The sequence below is a fragment of the Mauremys reevesii genome, linkage group 16, assembly GCF_016161935.1.
Source record: "Mauremys reevesii isolate NIE-2019 linkage group 16, ASM1616193v1, whole genome shotgun sequence".
In the NCBI taxonomy this organism is placed as follows: domain Eukaryota; kingdom Metazoa; phylum Chordata; order Testudines; family Geoemydidae; genus Mauremys; species Mauremys reevesii.
In genome coordinates, this window is record NC_052638.1 from 14,155,734 (window position 1) to 14,167,870 (window position 12,137).

Genomic DNA, 12,137 nt, shown 5'->3' on the forward strand with positions numbered 1-12,137 from the left:
GAATCCAGACATCCGAATGTGCAGTCCATTGTTCTGACCACTCGACTAAACTCCCTTAAACCACTAAAGCAAACGTGGTTGGCTGGAATAGCATGACTACCAAAAATCCTGCTGAGCTTCAGAGTATATAAAAAACACAAGTCTGATGATGAAATTTAATTGCAACTCAGCATAATACCCATTTTCAGATCAAGGGAAATAAAGTACCTTTCCTCAGACAGTCAGTTGCGTTTGAAAAGCTGATGCTTCACTTGTGTCAGGCCATCTCAAAAAATGTGGTACCATTTTGGGGGAAAAAACCTTGATCTAACCTTTATCTAATGTAACATATTGTGCTTCATCATAAATTTAGCATGATCCTGGATTTTTATTTTATTTCTGTTTTTGTTTACAGAGAGAACAACTCTGGTGCCAACTCTCTGTAATCTGTATCAGAAGGTAAGCACTGCTTTGCTCAGAGGTACCTGAATGATATTTGTCAGTTCAATGTAAGTCTGGTTGTAAAAAGGGTAACAATGATACATAAAAACAAACTGTAATGAAAAGAACTCACATCATGGGTGAATCTCATGAATCATGTAAAGGTATGCATAAAAAATGGAATATGTACACTTTAGATCTCAGATACGATAAATATTTCATTAGATTAAGAAATGCACTCTTGAAGCTTACCTGTGTAGAAGGACCATTATGGAGGTAACTAAGGTACTCTGTCAATTAACACACTTTGTGTATATGTGTGTGTGTCACTAACAAAATTTTTTGAAATTATTAGAGTTAAGGTGGCTATATCTGTACACTTTAAAAATTTAAGTCTTTGAAAGGGCTTTAATGTGTTATAGTTGGGTTCTTTTGAATGGAGAGGGCTTGATTCTGCCGCCATTAAAGTCAGTGGAGTTTTTCCATTACCTTTTATAGGAGTAGGCTGGTCCTTGAGATTGAGACTAGGCAGTGGGCTAGTTCTGCTTCCATTAAGTTGACGGTAAAACTTCTATTGAGTTAACCCAACATTGAAATACTTTTGAAAATTCCACCTTTATATATAATGGCTGGATAATGTCTTTAAGGCACAACCTTTCCCAAGGCGCTGGGGTGAAAAATTTGAGGAAGGCTTGTGTCTCGGGAATTAATTAATCATGCTTATAATGGTCTAAAGAGCAACCAATAATGGGGTCTTCATTGTGCTAAGCGCTGTGCAAACACAGAGTAGAAGTGCCTCGAAGAGCTTGCGGTCTAAACAGACAAGACGTACACGCAAGGTGGGAGAAGGGGAACAACACACCAAGTTCCTCTTGAGCTACCTAATGAATGCATGTGTAGACTCCACCCTGCGGTAAGGTGTCCCTTTACCGGTAACGGGGAATTCACACTCTGATGTTGGCTTTCATTTGAATGGGACTCTTGGGGTAAGATTTGGTCCACTTGTTTCCATTTAGTCTTACCCCTTTCATCCCAGTGCACAGAAGGATGCTTTGCTGGGAAGGATCAATAACATATTGGACTGTTTCTATGCCTTGATTTGAAAAGATGAACATAAGTTTTCATAGCTTCAGAGTTTGACAGTGGATTAGTTGATGGACTTTTCTCTTGTAATATCAAAGTGTGTGAAAATGTTGGAAATGCAACAATTGCGGGGCTAACTGACTTTTCACAAAAGGAAAAGAAAGCAAACCCTAGCAAACCGAGTCGCGTACCTCTGGAATTAAGAATTCTGTAATAACTAATTATTTAAAGGTGATGAGAAATATTAGAGAACTGAAATGTGACTCCACCGCCACCCCAGCAAAGGACAGTTCAGTTTATTTTAATTTGTCTTTTCTTCCATCACCATCACATGCTTCTAATCTGTCTGTATAGACCTTTAATGACATTTTCATCCCGTTGGTATCAGAGCACCCTTGTGACCCTAGGCAGTGCTACAAATGGAGGTTAAGTGGTGTGTCAAGAATCCTTTACAACTTTTGCAACCATGCATGCATGTAGACATGTACCTTTACTCCAGATTTGCACCCGTGTAACTGTGATCAGAATCTGGCCTGTCGATCCTGTGCAAACGTTGTGACCATTACACTGTACAGGAATGTTGATGGAGTTACTTTGGATTTTCATGGGTAATTGAGATTGGAATCTAACCCAACGGGTTTAAAACAAGTGTTGCACTCTGAAAGTAAGACTCAATACATTTAGCCAGCATCTTACACACTCCCTGTGTCAGGGCAAGCTTGTCCTGACTGTTTGCTTTCCACAAGAGTTTAAAATGCCCTTGCAGGTCATCATGTTGTTACAACTGCATACCATGAGCTGAGATAGAACCTGGGATCTTCAGCACAAGAGCATGGACCATTGACACTTGATCTGAAGGAGTGACTTAAGTGGTTTGCTTTAATGCTCTGTATGGATTAGAGGGAGCCAATGTGTTACATCAGTGGTTTTCAGCCTGTGTCCGCAGGCCCCTGGGGGGTGGTCCACAGACTATATGGAAGACTTCCAAAGGGGTCTGCATCTCCATTTGAATTTTTCTAGACGTCCACAAATGAAAAAATGTTGAAAATGACTGTTACATAAATCCTATGTTTTTCTTTTGCTACTGTACAATATTTTTCCCAGTTCCACCTCCCCCACCCCCAAAAAAATCCCATCACCACCACTACAATACTGAGCCAAATTGGCCATAGCTATATTAAGTATAAGAAAAGTTAAATCCATTTCCTTACACACATTAGATGTTACAATGTTGTGTGTTTTGAAGACTAAACAAATGGGCCATAAATGATGGGGTTGGGGGACACTATAAACAAATCACCTTTGCTATTATACTTGCCATTTTCTGATTATTAAACTGAATTCATGTTTAACATCCAGATAATTTTCCTGGCAACTTTTTCACTCTGCTACATTAAATGTTCAGATCAAAAATGGTCAATGCAGGCTCAGTTAAGTTGGATCATAAGATAGCAAACTTAAAATCAATAACATGTGGCAATATTTGATTCAACCAGGAATTTTCCCCCCTTCTTTTCTTGACTATGGTTTTAAAGTATAAAGATACACATGCTGCAATCCAATGCCAGACACGCTGACTGCTTTTGATTTCCTTCCTTAGATATTAATGTCTCCCCTACTCTTCAATCCCTTCTTGGCATCTTAAGGGTTTTCATGCCAATAAATAGGCAGAGAGCTGCAGGCTTCGCTTATGTTTCTTAAACTTGTTTCTGGAATGTTGAGTGATCTATGGACCATGAAGGTCAATTTTAATCCACCCTACTCCGTAGGCAGTGGTTAACATTTAGGGCCAAATTTTCAAAGGGGGCCTCCAGCTGGATTCTGGTTAGTGAGAGCATGCACAATCATGATGGCTTCTCAGATGATCACAGCTCACAAACACTGTACACAGTTGAACTCTTCAAAATGAAACCCTGAATGTCTACATGACTGATACATAAATACAAATCCCGACTTAGCAAATCAGACGGTTGCACATCTACTTGTACCACCATGGATCATGCCTGAATAATGGCACCTGTAACTTACTGTGGATGCAGGCACAAAACTGGAATCCATTTTTGGAAATGTGGTCCTATTAACTTGTAACTTTAATTTAGTTTTTCATCGACTCCGGCTTTGTCATTCCTGTAGTCTGATGTTCTGATAAAAACAACACATAATTTTTTTAAATTTAGGATACCCTAGTGTTAGGTGCAAACTGGCATTGTTGTCAATATTTTAACTAGACTTTTTTAGCTTTTGGGGAAGTTTACATCATACATCGGCTTACCTAGCAATTCAGAAGTGAATCAGTCTATTTACAGTATTCAGCAAAATTTGAGGACTATTTCTATAGGCAATATTTATTTTTAATGCTCAAAATTCTTCACAGTGTCTTCTTTAAAGAGCAGTAGTGATGATTTCTTACCATTCAAATGCCAACAGGAATGCCAAGCTCAAGTGAAGAAGTGTCTTTTGCCAGCCATGAACGTTGGACTAATGTGAAGAAGTGTGTCCAAAGTGGTAATCACTTGCATAACAGTTTCAGACTGGTAATACCCAATAATAGAATGATACCACGGATACATTTCTGGTCACTCAGATCATGTTGCAAACATTCATCACTAATTATTATGTATTTGCATATTTGTATCATGATAGTGGCTATATGCACCAATCAGGCTCAGGGCCCCATTGTGCTTGTATACAATTTTAGCATACAAGAAGACTTGGTCCCTGCCCCCAAGGAATTTCCAATCTAACAAATGGGCAAAGGGGAATATGTGGTCTGCATTGTACAAATATGAAGCCCAGAATTAAGGGTAGGATCCTCAAAAGAGCTCAGCATTGTCCTATCTCTGGTAAAACTCCCTCTGATTCCCACAAGAGCAAAGTTCATCTGACATGGAATTCTTGAGGTGATCCCACTCAGCCTCTAAGCAGAATATGCTTGTCTCTCTCACACAGAAGTTGGTGTAGTAAAAGATATTACTTCACCCACCTTGTGTCTCCAGTATACAGGGGCGGCTCTAGACACCAGCGCGCCAAGCAGGCGCTTGGGGCGGCCGTTTCCCGGGGGGGCGGCATTTGGCTCCGGTGGAGCTCCCGCCGGCATGCCTGCGGCAGGTCCACCGGAGCCCGGGAGGAGCGGACCTGCCGCAGGCATGACTGCGGCGGGTCCCGTCTTCCCGCGGCTCCGGTTGAGCTCCCGCAGGCATGACTGCGGCAGGTCCGCTCGTCCCGGGCTCCGGTGGACCTGCCGCAGGCATGCCGGCAGGAGCTCAACCGGAGCCGCGGGAAGAGGGGACCCGGGAAGGGCGGCGCAGCGCTCCGCGCTGCTTGGGGCAGCCCGATTTCTAGAGCCGCCCCTGCCAGTATACACAATGAATTTCCAAACAACCAAGCAAACAAATCAGTAAAAATGCCTGGAATCCCTGTTAGAATCTGAAAATATATTGGCAAGAACTCCAATGGGAACAAGCAAGATGGCCTCATTTGTGTAGCCTTCCACTCTGTACGTATTCAGTCAGCTCCCATAACCGTTGGTTGGAGTGGGAACAGAAACAGGCCCATGATTACTTTAAAAATTGGCATGTTGGAAGGAGCAATCCACTAATAAAAGTCCATAACCATGCAATTATGACTGCAAATACAGACTGTACAAGGTGAAATTCATTGGCCATTTGAGGCTTCCTGAGATGCATACCAGTCTCCTAACTTGTTTATATTTATTTTGAATTCATTTCACTCTCCCTGAAGGTTCAGCTATTGTGTCATGCCCAGCTGTAGCATGGAGCTCTGAAGTGCACAAAGCCTTGGTGACCAGGCTTCCTACAACTTGAACATGTTCCACGGGACTTCCTGTGAGTTTGTGCACATGCTCAGGTTCATCTCAAGACTCTTAGCACTGAAAAGCTTTTAGAGTTCATTCATGGCAAACAAATTAAAAAAAATATAGTGATTTGGCATGTGTGCATATGAGTACATGTTCCATGATGAGAAAAATTCGCATTGGCATGAATGCGCACACTGTAAATTGATCTTCTACTATGTATCCCAGAGTTATTCTGCAAATGTAACTGACTACTAGTTACTGAGAAGAAAGTCAATATGTGGCTGGGTTACTCATGTCAGGAAAGCATGTAAAAAGGATGCCAAGTCATAGTGTGCAGTAAAAGCACTGAATGAGGTTTTCATTCTGTCACAGTTGGAGATTTTGTTCCATGGGTTGCATTAAAAAAGCTAATAGGAAGTGTGGGTGGGGGGGGGGAGCGGGAGAGGGGAAATTAACCTGATGATCTCATAACTCAGATTAGCGCGTGTGGTGTTGATGTCCCATTGACCAAGATTGCTTAAAAAACCCTCACATTTTAGTCTGTTTCAGCATAGACTCATAACCACCACAGGGTGCATGAGATTTCTTTAAGCTTTTTGAAACTATCCAGGGATTCTGAATTTTCTTTTAGATGCTGGGATACCACTGAGATTTTGGCAGGCCATTTTTTTTAAGTTTAAAATATTGCATTTACCTTTATTGGGATAATAAATTATTGTTCTTTAACAGCGTTTATTCACTGTACCACAGTGCCTAGTGTTTTACAAGTAACAGGAGAAACAAAGGAAATAGCTAATAGGTGTTGGCTTGTGCCACTTGAGCTGGGCACCATGCTGTTCAAACTGCACCTGACTGACTTACTGCCACTATACGTGGAAGTAACTATCATCTAGATTTACAGTTCCATTCGCATTTGTAGCGCAAGACTAGAAAGGCTGAAACATTTCTGTCATGTTGTTGAAGTTCAGTTCCAAAGTACTGGAATTGGCCACATCAAAAGTATACTGGTTAGAAATAATACCTAGTGTACAACAGAAGGAAATTGTGCTCATTTTATAGGCCTTAAAGTTGTTCTTCTGACCTGCATGAAATGTGCCATAGTTGTCAGTACATTTTTTCAGTGCATTTGTGCTGACTCTTGAGTTCTGACTTTGGAAGTTAGGAAACCAGGCATCAGTCTTTCTCCCAGATGTTTAGAATACGTTCTGTAGGAAACAGTTCTTCTGATATTGATGGAACAAAAAGCCTAGCAATGCTGAAAACAAATACAAAAATATGCTACTAGAAACACCAATGTCTTGTCAGACTGAACGGGGCGGGGGTAAGTTTCACAAGGTTGGAAGAAAGAGTGCAAAGTGAATTGAGGGGGAAAAAAAAGATATTCATTGACTAGCTTGACTTTGGAAGAAATGTATGATTTTGGTTTTGCTGCTCCATATGACATCATATTAGGTTCAGATGACTATGGATTTTGTGGGATGCTGAAACAATATAAATTACCAACTGAAAGATGACTATAGTACAGTAAACACTCCGATGAGCAGGGTGTGAGTTTGGCAGAAAAACCAAGCTTCCAAGCCCTGCATAATCAAGGAAATATTTTGTCATTTGATTGTGAATATTGGCTTGGATAACATGGAGAGATTGATAGAAAATTCTAGCTTTCCATTGTTTTATCACCACCACAGGATCTGGTTCTGCATCCATTGGAATCAATGGATGTTTTGTAATTGAATTTTATGGGACCAGGACTGTTCCCATAAAGCCCTTTATACCTTGAATATAGAGACTGCTTTTTACAAAGAGGCCTCTTGTTAAGCAGGACAACTTCAAAACTGCTCTTTGTTCACAGACAGGGTAAACCTTAAGGATAAGCAAAGCAAGTATCTGCCTTAGGGACCCACAATCCTGTGTAAGTTCTGAAACTCATAGGCTTTCAAGCAGCATATGTCTGTAGGAATTAAAAATAACTCTCCATCAGAAACCATCCCTCTGCCTCCAGCAACTTGGGGCCCTTCTCTTGCTTGGGACCCCTCTTATCCTAAAAAGTGGGTCTACTAATGTGTAATCCTCTCTGGAAATGAAACATCAGGATGACCATTTGCTAAGATGACTGTTGATTTCTTAGAACAAATTGCAAGATTTAACATGGAAAACTTGTATTGCTGGTATTTTTTTTAAATATTCTTTTCTGGGAAAAAGAGAGAGATTCAGACAGAACAGTGAACATTATTATGAATATCGAATGCTTTCAGTTATTGTATTAATCTACATCTGTAGCCATTTGCACATTCTTATCTCAAGAATAGTGTTTCTCATTTTAGTCCCAAAATGGGATTGGGGAGTTATTTCTAAAAGTATATTTGGATTCCATGGAATTGAAATACTTCCTGTTCACACTATTGAACTTACTTTTCTGGGTGAATGTTCTTGAGGTACAGATCAAATGTGCTGTACATTCTTTGGTTCTCAATATTTGGCATTACCAAAGTGCAATCAGGTTTCTTACCTTTGTTCCAGTTTACAAAACATTGCCTCGGTGCTTTGTGCAACAGATCTAATTTGGAAAAAAATCGCATAATTTCCATGTTCTAACTAGTACATTGAATACTCAGGCTGATATGGCCCAGCAGTTTTTGCTCCTTAAACTACAAAGCCTTCCTGTCCTTTCCTATGATGAGCCTATAATGGTTGGAAAAGCATTTCTTCCCAATTTGCCAGAGGAAACTAATATTTCAAGCTGCCAAAATCCAGAATTATTGTATGTCTTTCCATAAACCCCAGATACCAGAGAAGGCTAATAATTAACACAGAGATGATTGCTCTGCAGGTTTTGAAATAACCAATCTTCTTGCTTCCTTTACGATATTTTGCTAGCCCAATCCTAAATAACCTTGTCCAGCCTACCTTTAGACTTGTGCAAAAAACAGTATGCAAAGTAAATACAGCCCATCTTCCCTTTTCTAACAATCTTCTTGTTAAATTGAAATGTCTTGTTTTCTCTCCAAAAAGTATCTATTGTTTTGCCAGATTAATATCTTAACATTAGGACTGGACTCATTATAATTAACGAGGAATGGGAAAAGATTTCATGGCACTAGTTTCTAATCTTGAAATTTTTACTCCCGGCCTAACCCTATCCTGTACCCTCAAGCCAAATATGAGTTCTGCAACAAGTGGTCCGTTAATCCCAAATGTATGGCAAATTTGGACGTCTTGCAAGCCGAGCTCATGAGCTGTCATCGCACACAAACCAGTTGTTCTGTAAGTCACATTCTGTAATGTATAGTTCATTGAATGACATGTTAATGTTCTGCTTTCTAAATGTTGTTTTGACATTTAAATGTTCAAAACCATCTTGAGTTAATTAAATATAGAGACTTCTAAGTGAACTGGGTGTGGTACAACTCATCATCCAATTACCCATAATTAAGAATTTAAAAAAATCAATGAATAGTAATAATAAATAATGTTTATGATAGGAAGAAAATTCAAATGTGCTGTCCAGCCGCATGGTAATGTTTCTCTCAAGCTGAGTTCATACATGAAAGCCTTTGACGTTGTTTTATTTAGTGATATATTGTATATTTATTGGCATTCATTCACCGTAGGTTTCAGGTTAATAAGCACTGGCTAAAGAACAGAAAATTCTGCACGATGTTATATGTTGACTAATGCCAAATAATCGTGGGATTGTGGGATCAAAACAGTAAAACCAAAAATAAATAAATAAGTGTGAGAGAGAAACAGAGGGTAAGAGAGACAAAGAACAAGCTATTTTCTGTAACTTGTTATTAAGCTTGTCAACAACGCTAAAGGAGAAATAAATCAAATGAACTGAGAGAAGTCAGCTTGGTTTGATGTTAATTGATGTTCCATGCCAGTTGCCAGAGATGACTGTGTTTTAAACATGCAGAAATCAAGGATGGGCAAGCTGGATAATTCACTTATCTCTAACACAGTTAAGGAAACATTGTTTTAAACTATTTTGCCTGAATGTTTATCACCCACGGCAGTTTTATTTACTCCTGGAAATATTAAATGAAAAACGTCTGCTCCTTGATGGTTAAGTAAACGATGCTTTCTTTGCAGTCTGAATGCAGTTTTTGTGTGTGCCAAACTAAAAAGAATGGCAAGATTTACATTTTCTCTTCAAACCTGTAGTTAGGAAAAGTTGTGTTGTAGCTTGTGAAAGTAAAGACTCAGTACAGGAAAGGAGTAACGTTAAATTCACCACTGCCATTGTTGGTACTTAATACTGATCTCTTTGTGCAGAGTTTCAGGGTTTTTTTTAGCAACCAAGTTATCCACCCTGTTGTGAAAAACTTCTGTGTGTGTATATATATAAAATAATCAAACATTATAGTAGTCAGGTATTGTAAAAATAAAATATCTGCCAATGTACCTTAGGTATTTTTCAATTAGAAATAGACTAAATGATGGGTTTTCAAACAAGTAAAGCACAAAAAAGTTGTGTGCAGAAAATCTGTTCATACCTAATGTGCATCCAGTTACCACGAGCTGGGTAATTATGCATGCAAATACACTTGGCAAGCAATTATTTGAATTGTGGTTGCATGCCTAGTTTGTTTGAAAATAGAAATAGGGACATGTACAGGTGAAATAATTAAGGTTTGGTGGGGATAGTTTTCTAATCAGAGAAGAGGCAGAAGGTTAGGAGTACTGATGTGACGGATGGGGAACTCGTAATATATGGTTAATATCATTCATGTGAATTTGAGGATGGTGGTATTTGGGACTGCAAGATGGGTTTTGGTACCATATAGCTTATCCATAATCTGGAGGTGCACTGATAAGTAGATGATTACCTTTAGGTAAGGAAACTAGAGGCCCAACTCCATATCTGTCTATTCAGTAGCAGGGGCTGTGTAACCCTGCCATAGATCCACTATGCTCAGATTCCAGAAACAATTGTCTGTCATGGAGGAAAGCCGAGTCCATGTTCATATCAGGGCTATTCACCCTCTCATGCATCCCTTCTACATTATATATAACTGACTTACACAAATGTGGGCAGGCCAGAGGGGTCTTGGGTAGGTTGAGCCTATACTTTATATATCGTATCTAAAAGTTGCTGTGTATGTTGTCTGGGGCAACAAATTAATGCGTCAAGTTCTACAAAACTTATTAATAATAATAATAATAATAAAACCACACACTCCTGAATTCATGGAACCTGGAATGTATGATCAAATCTCAGGGGGTGGTGTGCATGACACATGTTAAATGTCTGAGAAAAAATCATTATTTATAGTGTTCACATTTTTCTAGCTGCTTGACAAACACAAGTCCCTGCCCTGAAGGGTTTTCTCTCTCTTCCCCAACCACTACCACCTTTTCCTTGCATGCTATGCAGAATTATTCACCCACCATCCTCCATTTTTCTCTCCCACCATCATCCTTCATCCTGCACTTCTCATTGCAGCAACTACATTTGATTTTAAAACTCGTTCAAAAATGACAAGTTTTTACTGATGAGTTTTTGATGGAAAACTGGAAAATTTCATTTGAAGTGGAGCATTTTCTGTGAACATTTTGACTGAAAAGCAATTTTGGGGGTCAAATATTTTGATAACAAACACTTCGATCATTTCTAACAAATACTATTTATGCCCTGATTCAGTGCTATGACTAATGGGACTTACCACGTACCTAAAGTTAGGCACATGGTTAAATACCTTACTGAATTGGGACACAGAAAGACCATGATTGTCTGGAACCCAAGGATAGATTGCAGTTAAGGAGACAAAAAGGAAAGCAAGGAAACCATTTTTAAGACTAGGAATTAGTCTACATTTGGAGAACATCCTCTTGTTTTCAAAATCATTTCAATATTATCTTAAAAACTGTCAGTAATGGTATATAAAATATTCCAGTTCAAGGAACAGAAGAGAATCTTTCATAATTAAGTTTCTTTCTTTTACAATTTCTCATTTTTCCAAGATCAATACTTCAAAAAGCGATCCACAGATATTACCATGAATATTTACATGTAGTGAATGAAGGGAGAGCATTTGTAAATCCTTAGCTTTTTTTAATTAATGCCAGTCTTCAAGGTTTTATTTCCTAGTGATTGATAATAAAAAGGTTTCTGTGTGACATGGTGTCCTTTGCAGCATGAATCGTACATGACCATAAAATTGTAAGCTACATCATTATGGCTGAGTGTATTGTACTAAATGAGCAGGTACCAGAAAACAAAATGAATGTTTTATGTGTTCACTCAGCTAGATTCAGATAGCACACAAAATCTGCCTCTCAGAAACAATCATACACTCGAATGTGTTTTTTAAAAGTTGTACAGTTAACCTGACTCCATTCTCTATTAGTAGCAGAATGATGAACACAAAAGAATGAACTTAATGTGAATGTAGTTATGTAATAGACCTATGGTCCTGATTCCGCAATCGGATCCATACAAGCAGAAACTTGCACCTGTGGAGCCCCATTGATTTCGGTGGGGTTCTGTGCAGCCATAAGGATCTACTGGCTGAAAATTTTCCATCACAACTGTTTGTTTTGAGGTTTTTTTTAACAGTTTTTGACTAATTGAAAGATTTTTTTTTTAAAGTGCCGGCATTCCACAGAAATCAAGAATGCAGAGGCAAATTAGAAAATATGTTGTGTTATTACAAGTTAACCTCACATGCACAAATTAGATGGAGAAAAGTTCTGGCTTAGTCTAGAACTCAGAGCTGGATTTGCTGACAGTACAGTGGCCAGACAGCTGCACTCCTGGGTCTGTCCTCCTCCTTCCAGCTCCCATTCGTCATGATCTCCTCTATGTTCATTTATC

General features: G+C 39.1%; 1 long non-coding RNA gene across 2 annotated transcripts in view; it reads right to left on the minus strand.

Moving 5' to 3' along the window:
• Nucleotides 1-2,369: 2,369 nt before the first annotated feature.
• LOC120384792 overlaps nt 2,370-12,137 on the minus strand; it is a 30,153-nt gene continuing 20,385 nt past the window's right edge. For both annotated transcript variants that reach the window (XR_005589112.1, XR_005589111.1), the window contains exons 3-5: nt 6,402-6,575; nt 3,532-3,645; nt 2,370-2,519 (exon numbers count right to left, since the gene is read on the minus strand). This is a non-coding gene — a long non-coding RNA (uncharacterized LOC120384792). The remainder of the gene's footprint in view (nt 2,520-3,531; nt 3,646-6,401; nt 6,576-12,137) is intronic.